The 15,664-nt window shown below is 46.5% G+C and overlaps 1 non-coding gene across 1 annotated transcript; it reads right to left on the bottom strand.

Annotated features, from left to right (window-relative positions):
* Nucleotides 1–322: 322 nt before the first annotated feature.
* Nucleotides 323–431, bottom strand: LOC144704010 (small nucleolar RNA R71). Its single transcript, XR_013581703.1, has one exon. It is a non-coding gene; the product is annotated as a small nucleolar RNA R71 (small nucleolar RNA).
* Between the last annotated feature and the right edge of the window lie 15,233 nt (nt 432–15,664).

Below are 15,664 nucleotides of genomic sequence, written 5' to 3'. Positions count from 1 at the left end.
GAACCATGTTGGAGAACCACCTGCGAAAAACCGATATAAATCTGAACATAGGTGAGGGCATCATGTTCAGGTATGACAATGCACTAATACACTCCTTACCTGAATTCAATGGTTTGCCTACACAAAACCCTTTAGAATTCCTAGATGATTTCCATATTAGATGCTCCTCCCAAAACGTTCCAAGAATATCTACAGAAATGCTTAAAATGAAATATTTTCCTTTGACGTTAAAAGATAAAGCATTTTCTTGGTATCGTAACTTAGGAATTACTTTTAACTCTTGAGAAGAGATGTAGGGAATTTTATCCTCTCTCCAAAACAAATTTTTATAGAAGAGAAATCCATAATTTCCATCCCCATGAAGGTGAGGCCTTTTGTGAATCATGGGAGAGGTTCAATGACCTGCTGAGGAAATGCCCTCATCATGGAATTGAGCAATGTCAATTAGCCCAATTTTTTATGAATCTCTGTCTGATTTCATGAAGAATAAGGTGAATCTTGCCACCGGAGGGACATTTTACACGGCATATGAGGATGAGGTTTTTGACATTTTGGAGAGAGTTGCAGAAACTGAATTGCAGGAAATTGGAGCCAATCAGAATGGGAGAAATCTGCAACCCAAGAGAGCATGAGTTTTGCAGGTTAATGCTAAGGAGGGGGAGCTGCAAGCAGGCCTAAGGGAGACTAATCAGAAATTGGAGGAGCTCACCTCCACCTTGAAGAATGTTTTTCTAGGTAACTCTCCCATCATTAAAGCCAAAATATGCTCTCTCTGTTTCAGCAGAGAACATGAAGATGGAGCGTGCCAATCTATGGAGGAGGAAGTGAAAGCATTCAATCAACAACCACAACCATGGGCTGGCCAAAAGAGAGTTGGATTCCAAGGTGGAGAGAGCTTCAACCAAGGAAACAAAGCTCCATTTCAGTCACAATTCCAGCAAAAGCAGCAATTTCAGTCCAGACCTCAGCAGCAGTATCAGGTTCCATCTCAAACACAACCTTATTTTTCTGCACTTATCCCCGTTATTTCAGATATGATAGAGAAACAAAATCAGAGGTTGAGGGCAGAAATGGAGACGAGAATGCAAATGATGATGGAGTTTCAAATGAAGCAAATGCTGGAATCTCAAGAGCAAATGAGGAAGCTGCTAGAGAGCTTCAGGCCTGGACCTTCTGAACCTCAAGGTACACCAACAGAACCACCCTGCACATCTAGTAGATTTCCTACAAAACCCTTGATAAATCCATGCAACCTACATCATGTACAACACTCCATTCATGATGATATGAGGGAAGAAGATCCTGAAGTTCTAGCAATCTCAAAATTGAGAAGTGGAAAAGAACTTCAAGATCCTTATCAGAATTCTGCAGAGAATTCAAGAAAAAGGAAGGAGGAAAGGGGGGTAGAAGAAGAGGATCTTTCCTACGCGAAGGAGCCTCTACCTTCTACGAGTGGGCAAGACGTACCTTACCCCTCTGCTCTCAATAGAAAGAAACCTGTATATGAATATGAAAATAGGTTATTAGAAAACTTTAAAAAGCCCACTATGATTGTTACAGTGGAAGATATGCTTAGGTGTGCACCCTCTCTCAAAAAATACCTTAAGGACTCTTGCACCACTAGGAAACCTAGGGAGGTAGTGAAACTCTCAGAAAATGCTTCTAGCATTTTGAATGCTCTACCTATCAAAATGAGAGACCCCGGCACTCCTTTTATCACCTGTGAAATAGGAGGCAAAACCTTTTCCAAAGTTTTATTAGACACCGGAGCAAGCATTAGCATAATTCCTTAGGGAGCACAAGGAGGCCATAGGTTGGGCTTTTGATGATATCAAGGGGATTCCATCCTCCATTTGTGAGCATAGGATCTTCCTGGAAGAGGAAGCCAAACCTTGTAGAGAGCATCAAAGGAGGCTTAATCCTCATATGAGAGAAGTCCTTGAGAAGGAAATCCTAAAGTGGTTAAATGCCGGCGTCATGTATGCAATCTCCGATAGTAGATGGGTGAGCCCGGTGCATATGGTTCCTAAGAAATCTGGAGTGACTGTTGAGCTGAATGAGAAGGGAGAAGAAGTGCAAAAGAGATTGACCACAGGATGGAGGGTGTGCATTGACTATAGGAAATTAAACAAAGCGACCAAGAAAGATCATTATCAACTACCCTTCATGGATCAAATACTAGAAAAACTGTCGGGGCAGCAATATTTATGTTTTCTTGATGGTTATTCAGGATACAACCAACTGAATATTCATCCTGAAGATCAAGAGAAGACGACCTTCACGAGTCCTGTAGGGACATATGCCTTTAGGCGTATGCCTTTCGGGTTATGTAACGCACCCGCCACATTTCAACGATGCATGAATGCACTCTTCTCCGATCTAGTGGGAGAGTGCTTAGAAATCTTTATGGAAGATTTTTCTCTATTTGGATCTACCTATGAAAACTGCCTCCTAAGCCTCACCAAAGTATTAAAGAGATGCATTGAATCCAACCTCGTACTAAGTTGGAAAAAATCTCATTTCATGGTGCAGGAGGGAGTGGTGCTGGGTCACATGATAAGCAACCGTGGATTGGAAGTGGACAAGGCCAAGATCAAAATCATCCAGGACCTTCCACCTCGAACCAACCTAAAAACCCTTAAGGGTTTCCTCGGCCATGGGGGTTTCTATAGACGCTTTATTTTAGACTTTGCTAAAATTTCTAAACCTCTCACGAATCTTTTATCGTCTAAGAATAATGATTTTGAACTAACACTAGAAGCTAAAAATGCATTTTATATGTTGAAAGAAGCTTTGGTGAATGCGCCTATCTTGCAAGGGCCCGATTGGACCCTTCCTTTTGAACTAATGTGTGATGCTTCTGATTTTGCTGTAGGAGCAGTGTTAGGTCAACGAATTGACAAGAAACCCGTGGTCATCTACTACGCCAGCAGGACCTTAGTTGATGCGCAATTGAATTACACTACCACTGAAAAGGAACTGCTGGCGATTATTTTTGCTTTAGAAAAATTTAGGTCTTATCTACTAGGTAGCAAAATTACTGTTTTTTCTGATCATGCAGCTATTAGATATTTGTAAGCAAAGAAGGAGGCGAAACCTAGACTCATGAGATGGGTGCTCTTGCTACAAGAGTTTGATTTAGAGATTAACGATAAGAGAGGGTGTGAGAATGTAGTGGCAGACCACCTCTCCCAAATTGTAGGCGCCCAACCTGAATTGGTAAATGATGCATTTCCTGACGAGCATGTTCTAACTGCACAAGGAACATCTATTCCTTGGTATGGACACATTGTCAACTTCCTTGTTTCAGGAAAAATCCCTATAGGTTGGACATCCCACGAGAGGAAGAAGCTGCTGAAGGATGCAAGATTTTATTTTTGGGAAGACCCGGAGCTGTTTCACCAAGGGCAAGATCAAATTCTGCGATGGTGCGTTCCCGAAAGCGAACAACAAGGCATCTTGGAATTCTGCCATGCAAAACCAGGAGGAGGTCACTACTCATCTAAGGTAACAACACATAAAATTATTGAATCTTGTTTCTTTTGGCCGACACTATTTCAAGATGCCCAGAAATTTTATAATAACTGTCTAGCTTGTCAAGCCTCCATTAACATGAATAAGAGAGATCGAATGCCTTTACAGCCCATCCTAGAAGTGGAGATCTTTGATCTATGGGGAATTAATTTTATGGGTCCTTTTTCTAACTCCCATGGATATGAATATATTTTGATGGCAGTCGATTATGTGTCCAAATGGGTAGAAGCCATTCCCTCAAGAACCAATGACAGTAGGGTAGTGACCAATTTCATTGAAAAGCATATTTTCTATAGATATGGATGCCCACGAGCCATTATTAGTGATGGAGGATCTCATTTCACAAATTATAACTCTAGAAACCTCCTAAAGAAGTTTGGTGTCCACCATCGAGTCACTACCCCATATCACCCTCAAGATAATGGTCAAGTCGAATTGTGCAATAGGGAGGTTAAGAAGATTTTAAGGAAGATAGTGCATCCGGACAGGAAGGATTGGTCTAGGAAACTAGACGAAGCATTATGGGCTTATAGGACCGCCTACAAAACACCTCTAGGAATGTCCCCATTTTGACTGATTTTTGGAAAGGCCTGTCACCTACCTCTTGAGTTGGAACACAAGGCCCTTTGGGCCATTAGAAAACTCAATTTGGATTTAGAGCAAGCCGGCAAATAGAGGCTTCTTCAATTGAATGAATTGGAAGAGCTACGAAATGAGGCTTATGAGAATTTGAGGATTTATAAAGCCAAGATGAAAACGTTTCATGATAAAAGCTTAAAGAGAAGAACCTTTGTGGAAAACCAGAAAGTTTGGCTTTACATCTCTAGGTTGAAACTATTCCCAGGAAAATTGAAAACTAGGTGGGATGGTCCCTTCATTGTCCAAAAAGTTTTTGAGAATGGAGTTGTCACAATCTTAGATCCTACGTCTCAAAAGCAATTCACTGTTAATGGACAAAGGCTCAAACCTTATTTAGAAGAGGAAGATCTACAAGGCCCCACAAATATTCCTCTAAAGAAACCACCGAATGATAGTAGCATGATCTGACTTTATCTATCTTATTTTGTTTGCTTGTTTTCTTATTTTCCATACCTTGTTTTTGTTCTGCTTTTGTTTTCTTCGTTTTTTTTAGCGTCGTCATGTGCAGCTTACTTCTCCACGCTCGCGTACACCACAAGATGGACAACTCAAATCGCCGGTCGCCGCTCTCCATTCCCTGGTTTGGTCTCTATTTCTCCTTACTCCAATTTACTTCCCGTCATGTAGGAACATGCCTTTTTTATGGAGGGGGGGGGGAATAGAGTCGCATGCATAACTGCTCTGTCATCCATCCAATTTTATTTTTTTTCGTTTTGCAACAACAAAACCATGGATATTTGACGATCTTAGGAGATACTCACACAATGATAAGTACGACAATAGGGCTCTTTTCAAAGGTGTTAGAGTTGAAAGACTGGCCAGTTAGGGGATCCTAGGTGAAATAAGCCTAGCTAGGTGCACAAATGATTCGTATTATCCACAATTCATACATCTTATCACCATATTTCTCTCATCTTGTCACCCACCTCAGGTTGAGTTAGCACTTACATGCATGAAATTTTTAGCTTTAGTGGAGAGTAGGGCGAGTGTTGGCTCAATGGCATTATTATTATTGACGTGAGTGAAGCTCCCCGAACCAAGAGGGATACCAAACCTCTTCGGGGGAATAAGCTGCCAGTCTACTAAGGACGGCACATGGGTAGTGGATAAGCGCCATCAAAATACAAAGTGAAAGCTACACTGCGCAAAACAAGCATAAGCTTGCATCATAGACACCAAAGTTGACTGTCATCAAATATGACCAACAAGCAGCAAATGTCATTGAAAATAAAGGTGGAAAAGCTGTCTCCCATGTGTTTGAGCCGATGCTAGTATAGCCATTAGTATTGAGCCAGCATTAGCACCGCTCTCTACGCCTCGTTCAGTAGTGCGCTTGGGGTGTTGACTCAACCTTACTCCATATAATATGTACTTACTATATGTACTCCGTAAATCATAAGTGCACTTAGTTGCGGTATAAGGGCTGAAATACATCTTCAGGATTTTCCTTAAATTGGTCAAGTTCAATTGATGAAGCCACTCCTTGTTGAGAGTATGAGTCAAAGTTATCAAAAGCTGAAAGTCAACTAACGATCATCATTTATTCTCACTTGCATTTCATTACTAAGGGACTAGTAATGATCTAAGTTGGGCGCTGTTTGATGACTCTCAATATGTCATCAAATATTAATGAGTTCTTGAGCATAAAAGTATTCATTGCATCCATTTAATCGATATTTGTTGTCATTCATATGCATTAGTTTTCCAACTTACTAACCCCACTTGATTCTTTGAATCAAGTGGATTAGATCTCACAGATTGGATTAATGAGTACAGAGATGGATTAAGGATCGAAAGAAAGAGGAACTTGATCAAGAAGAGCTGGCAAAAAATCAAGAAGAAAGAAGCCCTAATTTCTCCACTAAGCATGTTTTAAGAGAAACCTATAAATAGCCTCTTAAGGGCTCATTGTAGGGGGTCCAGAATTTCTCTCAAGGAAGCTAGGGCTTGAAGAGGAAGGATTTATGCAGACCCTCCAAGGCTGATGAGCATTGGAGCTGGGAGAGAAGCAAGCTGAGGAGTAGCTGGAGCACGACGATCGTCATCTTGCCGGAAGGGTGTGACACAAGGTGGTGTGAGAGTTTCAGTTTCAGTTGGTGCATCCTCTCCTTACAAAACAATCGAGGTTGGAGGGGAAGGTGCTAAGAGGTACCTCCCTGTTGTTCCAAACGAGATTGTTCATCTTCTAGTTTGATCTTTGAGTCCTTTGTTTGTTCAGATTGATTTTCCCTCTCGTTTTTTTGAAACCCTAAAATGTTCTTCAGCAAATTCTGTGAAATCGACTCCTGCAGGAGGTCCTAGGCAGCTAGCAACCAAGGCCACCGCTTAGGTTGCCAGCAGGCTGAGCTTCCTGCAGCCAAGGCCGTGCGTAGCAACGCCGCACGCAGCCAAGGCCGCACACAACACTGCCGCACGCAGCCAAGGCGGCGCGTGACACTGCCACACGCAGCCAAGGCCGCGCGCAGCACCACTACACGCAGCCAAGGCGCCGCGCAGCACCGCCACACGCAGCCAAGGCTGCGCGCAGCTAGCTGCGAGCCGCCCAGGCCGTGCCCGCATGCAGGTAACTGCCTGCGCACAGGCCAGCCATCCGCGCGCAGGCAAGAAACCCCACGCGTAGTTAGCTGCCTGCGCACAGGCAGTCGCGCTGTGCGCAAGCAGCAGCCTGCGCATAGGGAAGCCATCCCGCGCGCAGGCAGCACTTGCGCACGGGCAGCAACCCCGTGCGTGAGCATTCACCTGCGCACAGACCGCACTGCGCAAGAAGGTGTTTGCTCCTTTGCCTCACAGGGCAAGAGCACACCGTCAATAGGAAATTCTCTGCTGACGGCTCTGTTCAGTTAAGTTTTTACAAAGAATAATTTGTAGAACTTAACTGAGGTTAGTTTAACTGAACATTAAAGCTGAAATTAAAAATCTTGAACTGATAATCTACAGTAAACTGAAAAGAATTTTCTGCTGTTTTCTCTGCTCCCTGTGGATCGACCCTTACTTACCCTAAGGCTGTGAGGTTATAAGTTTTGTTGCATAAGCTCAATCCTCACACGATTTAACTGATAAATAACCAGTGAAAACACCCAAAATTTGAGTTTATCAACGCCCCTCACCTAGTAGATGTGTAGTGGGTCCAACGGGTCATTGGGAGTCTCATCTTAGGATCATTCCCCTTCGTTGACTGGTGCGGCCGACGTCGTTATCCGACAAGCCCTTATCTGCTCATTCGCGTTTTCTCGTTATCTGACTTGCATCGCATATCACTAGCACCATACTTCCTGTGACGTAATACGGGCCGATCGATCCCGGCCGACACAGTATTACATCATATTGGTATCAGAGCCGGTCGTGTTAGCTTTCACTTAACATGGTCGGTAGCATATCACTAAAGAAATTTTATTGGATTGTGCACGTCATTATTTTGAAAATCATTTACATCATATTGTGCACATCCTATTGCTTCATCGTCATCTTACACGTCATAACATTTCATCCATCACGCGCATACCCCTAGGCATTTTTTAGGCCATGAATGGTTGACCATAGGATAGTTCATACACGATCACCTCGAGCATTCGAAGAGCGGAGATCTTCTACCGCCATCCCTACTCGTAGGGCACAGGTAGACGAGGCCTATGACGAGCCCTTGGCTCGAGATGTTTCCCAACGACCGGGAAAAGCTCCCATGCAGGAGCATTCCACCCCGGAGTACCGACCTCAAGGCCCCGAGGTCCCACCTCCTCGATACCAACGAGCTGACGAATGGGAGCACGACCGTGATGACCGCCGACGATCCCCTCCCTGGGAGTATCACCGCGACGACCGACAAGGATCCCCGCCACGGGAGTACGACCGCTTAGGCACACGGAGGTCCCCGCCACGGGAAGATCAACCAGCACCCTGCTACTATGGCGACCCTTCCTATCATCCGGATAGGAACCACTATCACACCGAGCTTAGGGACTTGCGGCATCACGATTACCCGGAGGATGGGGTGCTCAACCCAACCGTATTCCGGTGCTTGATGCCCCACACTATTCATCACGACCGGGTAGCCCACAGTTGCCGCCAGTAGCACGTCGGCCGGATGTCATCACCTATGGTGACAGCTCCGCGTATCCTCCCTATTACAGAGCTGCCCCCGTCCCCGCACCGGATCCCTACGAGGAGGCCCCACCACCGCCCTGAGCATCATCGAGACATACGCCGGATTACGATCGCGCGCCACGTCGGGGTCATTATCCCGACGATGATCAGCGGTACCCGAGACACCCCAATCATCCTCCCCACCGGGAGGATGCTTATCCACCGCAGCACAGGACACCCCCGAGACGGCCTTATCGTGACGATTACCCGGAGGGACGACCCTACTACCATCCAGCGCCTCGTCATGAAGACTACTACGAGGAACGCCCTGATTATGATCATCAAGAAGGTGCACCTCGCCGCCCTCCTGCTCGTCGACACGACGACGAACACGAACGACGGCGAGAGGCACACCCTGCAATGATCCAAAAGAGCGTACGATTGGAGGTATTGATCTTCGAAGGGTCTCGGAACCCTAAGGACTACACAGATTGGGAGTCGGACCTGGAAAGCTATTTCCAGTGGTACAGTATGGACGACGATCTCTGCGTTGAATACGGCCGAAGCACGGCTTGGAGGACAGGCGAAGATTTTCTGGAAAAATGAAAAGGAAGCCGCAGGACAAAGGAGAGATCCCCCTTTCACTTGGGCTGAGATGTCATGGAAGTTAACGGACAAGTATGTCCCGAAGCTTTATATGACGCATCTCATGCTCAGCTGGATGGATCGAAAGCAAGGGAAGCGCAAAGTCTCGGAGTACATCCTAGATTTTGAGGAATACCGAATGCGATGTAAGTTTGTGGACAGTCCACAAATTCAGATCGCATTCTTTATTCACGGGCTACGCCAAGACCTAGGAGCTCGAGTACTCGAGCAGAACCCTTCCACCGTCGACCTCGCATACAGTCTCGTTGAAAGCAACGAGTTCAGTCATGAGAGTGTCGCGGCCACTACCTCGCCAGCCCCTCGATCCACTCCATCTACGACCACGCCCGCTACATCGCGCTCCTCATGGAACAGGAGCAATACTACCATGCCACGACCCACGGCTCCTTCAGCGGCACCGACGACATCGACGCCTGCCCCTACCCCGACTCCCACTACATCATCGGCCATATCCACGGCCAGGGCTCCAAACCCCCGCCAGCCCATGCAGTGCTTTAAGTGCAAGGGGTTCGGACATCGACGCAGTGACTGCCCGTCACTTATGGTCATGGACATTCACACGCAACCAGCAGAAGATCAGCCGGAGGATGACCTCAAGATTGATGAGTACCCCGGCGAAGTCCCGGACGACGACGAGGTGGATGATCCACTCGGATACATCCAGATCACGCCGATCACCCCACCTGCGATGCAGCGCACTCGCGATTGGAGTGCGGCGCAGCGCATCGGAGCGCGCGCGGCTTGAAGCGCCGACGACGTCCGGACAGGGGCAGCCTGAACGCGGTCTCAGGCGGCCCAGTTTGGGCGGCTCCGGGGAGGGCTGCCTGGGTGGCGTTGGCGGGGCTGCCTTGGGCGGCCTCAGCGGGGCTGTCTAAGGCGGCCCTGGCGCGGCTGCTTGGTGCCCTGGCGGGGCTGCCTTGGGCGGCCTTGGCGAGGCTGCCTAGGGCGGCCCTAGAGGGCAGCATGGGTGGCCCTGGCAGGGTTGCCTTGGGCGGCTCTGGCGGGGCTGCCTGGGCGGCTCTAGCGGGGCGGCCTAGGCGGCTTGCTTTGGGCTTCCTGGGCGGTCTGGTCGGGGCTACGTTGGCGGCCTTGGCGGGGCTGCCTGGGCGGCCTCGGCGGGGTTGTCTGGGCAACCTTGGCGAGGCTGCCTAGGGCGGCCTGGTCGGGGCTGCCTGAGCGGCCCTGCCGGGGCTGCCTAAGCTGCCCTGCCGGGGCTGCTTGGGCGGCCAAGGCTGGGCGAACGATGAGAGAGAGAGAGAGAGAGAGAGAGAGAGAGACAAAGAGAGAGTGAGGGAGAGAGAGAGAGAGAGAATGGAGGGGAGGTGGGAGGCCGACGTCGCGAGGCGGCGACAGCGACGGTGGCGACAACAGCAGCGGCGGCGGCGACGACGGCTAGGGTTAAGAAGGATAGGGGTGGCTGGGCAGTCTTCCAAGAAGAGTTAACAAAACTCAATTCTTGAATTAATGACTGCCTAATGTTTCTTGAAGACAATGGCCTATATATAGGCCTTGGAGGAAAGAGAAACTGACGAGAAAATAAAGACGTGCGCCGTGTCACGCCAAAGGGCAATTGTGGATCTTCCTCTGGCGTCGTGTCATGACGCGCATAGGGACGTGCGTGGGTGGAGACGTGCTTGTCGACGGTTGCGGCGTGTTGACTTCGGTTGACTTTGATTGACCGTAGTCCATCGCGGGCGTGTTGACTCCGGTTGACCGTGGTCTCGCGTTCGATGCTGAAGTGTTGGCATCCTCACCATCAGATGACTTTCTTGGATCTTTTCTGGTTCTGGAGTGGTCTCGACGGAGCAATTGGACACGTCATCACGGAGTGATCTCGACGTGACAATGGGGCTCTATCCACGGAGTGATCTCGACGTGGGTGAGGCTAGCCAAAGCTCCTACACTCTACTATCTACAATAAGTGGAGACACAAGTTGGAAAATCTCTTCAACAAATGAATCAAATGTTCCTTGGGCATGGTATCCCCTTATATAGTGAGGATAGGTGCCAAGTGAACGTGGGGAGAGGACGAACCATCGCGAGACATGGTTCGGCCTCTCCTTACAATTTGAAAATAAAACCCAAATTTCAAAAGTAAAAGATGAAGGCGAGGCCCAACATTGGCCCACTCCATGAAATCCAAAGACACAAGCAAAAACATAAACAAACAAGGGAGATAGAGATGCTTACGTGGGGTACTTGAACCCTGGGTGGCGAGCATCGACGTGAGCTGCTCGGCGTGGCTAATGTCATCCAGTCGTGATGTCTCCAGGATGGTCCTCAATCAGAAATTATCACACGCGTAGGGAGAACCCGACTCGTACCAAGCAGGTAAGACTCTCGTGAAAGTATCATCATTTTCTCAACCTGTCTCACTCTCACCTATCTAACCCGATCGCAGAGGAGGCAAATCGAAAGAGCAATGAAGAACGTAAGAGACGTAAAGAATAGGAGTAGGGGAATACCTTCGTCCCTCTAGCGACAGATATATTGTATCAAGGGAGATCCGTAGACAATAGAAGGCCAATGGCACCGACGGGTGACTGGTGCAGAGCGGGGTGGCGAAGGCGTAGGTGATATGCTCAAATTATGGTTTGCTTTACTGGTTATTGATTGGTAAATCGTGTTAGGATTTGAGCTATGCAACAGTATTTTTAACCTCATAGCCTTAGGGTGAGTAAGGTATCGATCCATAGGGAGCAGATAGGAAGTAATAATAATTTTCTTTCAGTTCAAATTAAGCTATTAGACACTGTATTGAACCTCATCAAACTGTTAAATTATCTTCACTGTAGATCTACAGGATGTCCTTGAATAGAGTCGGCTCCACAGAATCTTCAGTAAAGAACCCTTTACTTGCACATTCCTCCCTGCCCTTTGGGCAATTTCACAAGCACTTAGCAGGCCCTCTTGCTGCACCCTCTGCTCACGGCCTTAGCCGCTTGCTGAAGATCTTGCAAGTGCGTCTACAGGCTCTACGCGCACGCGTGCAGCATACTGCACGTGGGCGTGCCTGCGCACTGCACTTGCGGTGCGCGGGCATGGCTTGCGCGCAGCACCTGCTATGCGCGGGCTCTGCCTGCGCACGACAATTGCAGTGCGCGGGTGTGCGTGTGTGCGGGTGCTGCAATGCGCGGGCTTTGCCTGCGCACTGCGGATGCTGTGCGCGGGCGTGGCTGCGGGCGGTGGCTAGCTGCACACGGCTTGCCCATGCGCCGTCGCTACTGTACGCAGGCGTGGTCCGCTCGCAGCGCTAGCTGCTTGCGGGCGAGACCTGTTCACAGCGCGGGCTGTGTGCAGCGTTGGCTGCAGGCAACCTTGGATGTGCGCAGCCCTGTTGTGCACGTCCTTGGTTGCTGGCGGCCTAGAATGCACTCAACCCTTGGTTATGCACACTTTGCTGCTATAGAAAAGCTGTAGATTTTTGGGGAAAACGAGAGGGAGAACGATGCGAACAAACAATGAACGTTCAATCAACTAAAACAAGAACAACATCAGTTGGACTCGTTGGAAGAGCACTGGTGTGTCTCTTCCAACCCAACCTGGATTGTCTGAAAGGGAGAGAAGTACACAGTTGCTGAAACTTGCGAAATCTCTCCAACCTTGTGTCACGATCCTTGCGGCAAGGTGGAGATCGTCTAGCTCAAGTTACTCCTCAGCTTGCTCCTTCTCTCTAGCTCCAATGCTCATCAGCTCTTGGAGGGTGCAGAACCCTTCTTCTCCAAGCCCTAGCTTGTTCAGTTGGAAAATTCTGGACAACCTAAAATGAACCCTCAAGAGGCTAATTATAGGTTTCTCTCATTTGTGCCTCTTTGGGATTTTAGGGCCTTTTCTTCCTTAGAGTTTTTCGCCAGCTCCTCTTAGTCAAATGCATTTCTCTTGATGCTTGATCCATATCTGAACTCATTAAATCCAATAAGTGAGATCTAATCCACTTGATTCAAAGAATCAAGTGGGGTTAGTAAGTATGAAAATAATGGACATGGAATATAACTAATATGGATTAAAGTGATGCAAATGATACTTTAATGCTCAAGAAATTCTTAATAATCGATGACATATTGAGAGTCATCAAACACCCCCCAACTTAGATCAGTACTAGTCCCTTAGTAATGAAATACAAGTGAGAATAAATGATGATCTCAAGTTGACTCCTAGTTTTTGATAATTTTGGCTCATGTTCTCATCAAGGAATGTCTTAGTCAATTGAGCTTGGCCAATTTAGGGAAACTCTTGAGGATCTATTTGAGCCTTTCACCGCAACTAAGTGCACTTCTGATCTATGGATTACATACAGTAAGTACATATCATATGGAATAAGGTCGAGTCAACACCCCAAGTGCACTACTGAACAAGGCGTAGAGAGCGGTGCTAATGCTGGCTCGATACTAATGGCTATAATAACGTCGGCTCAAACACATGGGAGACAGCTTTTCCACCTTTTTTTCAATTACATTTGCTGCATGTTGGTCATTTTGATGACAATCAACTTGATTCCTAAGGTGCAAGCTTTATGCTTGTATTGCTTGATGCAGCTTTTTACTTTGCATTTGATGGCGCTTATCCACTACCCATGTGCCGTCCTTAATAGATCGGCAGCTTATTCCACCGAAGAGGTTTTGTATCCCTCTTGGTTCAGGGAGCTTCACTCACATCAATAAATAATAATGCCGTTGAGCCACCACTAGCCCTACTCTCCACTAAAGCTAAAGGTTTCATGCATGTAAGTGTTAACTCAACCCGAGGTGGATGGCAAGATGAGAGAAGTATAATGATAAGATTTATGGATTGCAGCTAGTATGAATCATTTGTGCACCTAGCTCGGCTTATTTCACCTTGGATCCCCTAGCTGGCCAGTCTTTCAACTCCAATCACCCTTAAAAAGAACACTAATGTCATGTCTATCATTGCTTGAATATCTCCTAAGATCATCAAATACCCATGGTTTGGTGCATCCAAAAACGAAAAAAATTTTGATAGATGACGGAGCAGTTGTTCATGCGACTCTATCCCCCCCTCCCTCCATAAAAAGGGCATGTTCCTACATGACGGGAAGTAAAGTAGAGAAGGAGAAAGAGAGAGCAAACCAAGGAATGGAGAGCTGCAATTGGCGACTTGAGTTGTCCATCTTGTGGTGTAGACGAGCGTGGATAAGTAAGGCTGCAACATGATGAATAAAACAAAAACAAAGAAAACAAAATCAGAACAAAAGGCAACATAAAGAAAGCAAAAGCAAAGCTAAATTACCATTCAGATCATGCTACTATCATTAGGAGGTCGATATAGAGGAATATTCATAGGTCCTTTCAAATCTTCCTCCTGTAGAAATGGCTTAAATCTTTGTCCATTAATAGTAAAATGGTTTTGCGATTGAGGCTCTAAAATCGTGACTGCGCCATTTCCAAAAACTTTTTGTACGATGAAGGGGCCATCCCACCTAGTTTTCAACTTGCCCGGAAATAATTTCAACCTTGAATTGTAAAGCCAAACTTTTTGATTCTCTAAAAATATTCTTCTCCTCAGGCTTTTATCATGAAATGTTTTCATTTTTGCCTTATAGATCTTTGAATTATCATAGGCCTCATTCCGGAGTTCTTCCAACTCATGCAATTGAAGGAGTCTTTGTTTGCCGGCTTGGTCTAAAGCCAAGTTGAGTTTCCTAATAGCCCAAAGTGCCTTGTGTTCTAACTCTAAGGGTAAGTGACAGGCTTTCGAAAATATTAGTCAAATGGGGACATTCCTAGAGGTGTTTTGTAGGCTGTCCTATAGGCCCATAATGCTTCGTCTAGTTTCCTAGACCAATCCTTCCCATCCGGACACACTATCTTCCTTAAGATTTTCTTAACCTCTCTATTGCACAATTCGACTTCACCATTAGCTTGAGGGTGATATGGGGTAGTGACTCGATGATGGACACCAAATTTCTTAAGAAGGGTTCTAAAGTTATAGTTGGTGAAATGAGAACCTCCATCACTCATAATGGCTCGTCGGCATCCATATCTATAGAAAATGTTTTTTTTAATGAAATTGGTCACTACCTTACTGTCATTGGTCTTTGTGGGAATCGCTTCTACCCATTTGGACATGTAATCGACGGCCATCAAAATGTATTCATATCCATTAGAGTTAGGAAAAGGGCCCATAAAATCTATTCCCCACAAATCAAAGACTTCTACCTCTAGGATGGGCTGTAAGGGCATACGATCTCTCTTGTTAATATTTATGGAGGCTTGGCAAGCTAAACAGTTGTTATAAAATTTCTGTGCATCTTGAAATAGAGTAGGCCAAAAAAAACCAGATTGGACAATTTTATGGGCTGTTACCTTAGCCGAGTAGTGCCCTCCTCCTGGTTTTGCATGGCAGAATTCCACGATGCTCCGTTGCTCGCTTTCGGGTACGCACCGCCTCAAGATTTGATCTAGCCCTTGGTGAAACAACTCTGGGTCTTCCCAAAAATAAAACCTACTGTCCTTCAGCAGCTTTTTCCTCTCATGGGATGTCCAACCTGTAGGAATTTTTCCTGAAACAAGAAAATTGACAATGTGTGCAAACCAAGGAACCTATGTTCCTTCTGCCGTTAGAACATGCTCATCAGGAAACTCATCATTTATCAATTCAGGTTGAGTGCCTGAAATCCTAGATAGGTGATCTGCAACTACATTTTAACATCCTCTCTTATCCTTAATTTCTAAATCAAATTCTTGTAATCAGAGCACCCATCTAATGAGTCTTGGTTTCGCCTCCT

This window comes from Wolffia australiana, chromosome 5, assembly GCF_029677425.1.
Source record: "Wolffia australiana isolate 7733 chromosome 5, ASM2967742v1".
NCBI classification, from domain to species: domain Eukaryota; kingdom Viridiplantae; phylum Streptophyta; class Magnoliopsida; order Alismatales; family Araceae; genus Wolffia; species Wolffia australiana.
This window is presented reverse-complemented; position numbering and strand designations above follow the sequence as displayed.